Source organism: Mus caroli, chromosome 17 (genome assembly GCF_900094665.2).
Source record: "Mus caroli chromosome 17, CAROLI_EIJ_v1.1, whole genome shotgun sequence".
Lineage (NCBI taxonomy): Eukaryota > Metazoa > Chordata > Mammalia > Rodentia > Muridae > Mus > Mus caroli.
In genome coordinates, this window is record NC_034586.1 from 3734418 (window position 1) to 3735570 (window position 1153).

The following is a 1153-nucleotide window of genomic DNA, read 5'->3' on the forward strand; positions in this document are numbered from 1 at the left end:
CCCTTCCCCTGCCCCTTCTCTTTGCCCTGTTCTTCCCCACGAGAAGCCTGACTGCTCATCGTGTAGGCTCTTCATGAAGATTTATTTCTCCTGTCTGTCAATCACTTCTCAGTCCTTCTATTCAGCTTGGTTTTGATGTTTATTCTTGGTTTCATGGCCTGTGGCCCCATCTTCTCTCCACCGAGGACCAGCTCCCAGATCCAGGCCAGAGTCAGCTCTTTGGAGACCCACTGCCAAACCAAAAGGCAACTGGACAGGTTCAGTTCAGACCATCTACGTGTGTGCTGCCTCAAATGAGCTCAGCCACACCCCGGCCCTTACTCTGTAGAACCTCCAAGGTTCACCTGCCCAACACCTTCCCATAAACACATTCTTCGCAACAAGCATCTTCAGGTATACAATTCCTAACCTGGAGGGAGAATAATCCTGGTAAGGACCAGTTTCCACAACTAAAGCAACATCTCAGTCTGAAACACTCCAAGATGGGTTGTTCTCCCACAACAGTGAGTGGGCATCCCTCTGGGATCAAAGAATGAATAGAAGACATTCTAATGTCTATCCCGTAAAGCAAGAAAGATCTTTTGAGGCTTCAAAGTGTCTGACTTTCCAACTTCCACACACTGAAAGCCAGATTACCATCACAGTCTCCGTATGCAGAAGTTTCAAAGGAGAGCTGGGTTTTGGACACCATGAGTTTGTAGAGATAGGATAATGGGATTGTCAAAACATTTAAGGTATCCTTACATCTTCCAAATTTTCGGTGGTGTGTTTGCCCACTCCTTCAGGAATGTAGCAATGGCTGTGCACGTCATGGCTGTCTTGGTAGCCAGGTAGCCAAGGGACCAACTGTCATTGCTGTTATGCCATAAAGACAGAACCGATGGTAGGAACGTGGTGCATGTGTTTCATGTGATTGTTCTCTGATGAAATTTCAAATGCCTTCACATGAAGCCACTCCCAAGCAAGGAGGGACTCTCACATGGTAAACTAAGGGTTTGGAACTGCGGGGCCCAAGCCTATGTCTACTTCCCATCATCCAGAACTGAAGGGGCCTTGTACTGGCTAGTTTTGTGTCAACTTGACACAGCTGGAGTTATCACAGAGAAAGGAGCTTCAGTTGAGGAAATGCCTCCATGAGATCCAACTGTAAGGC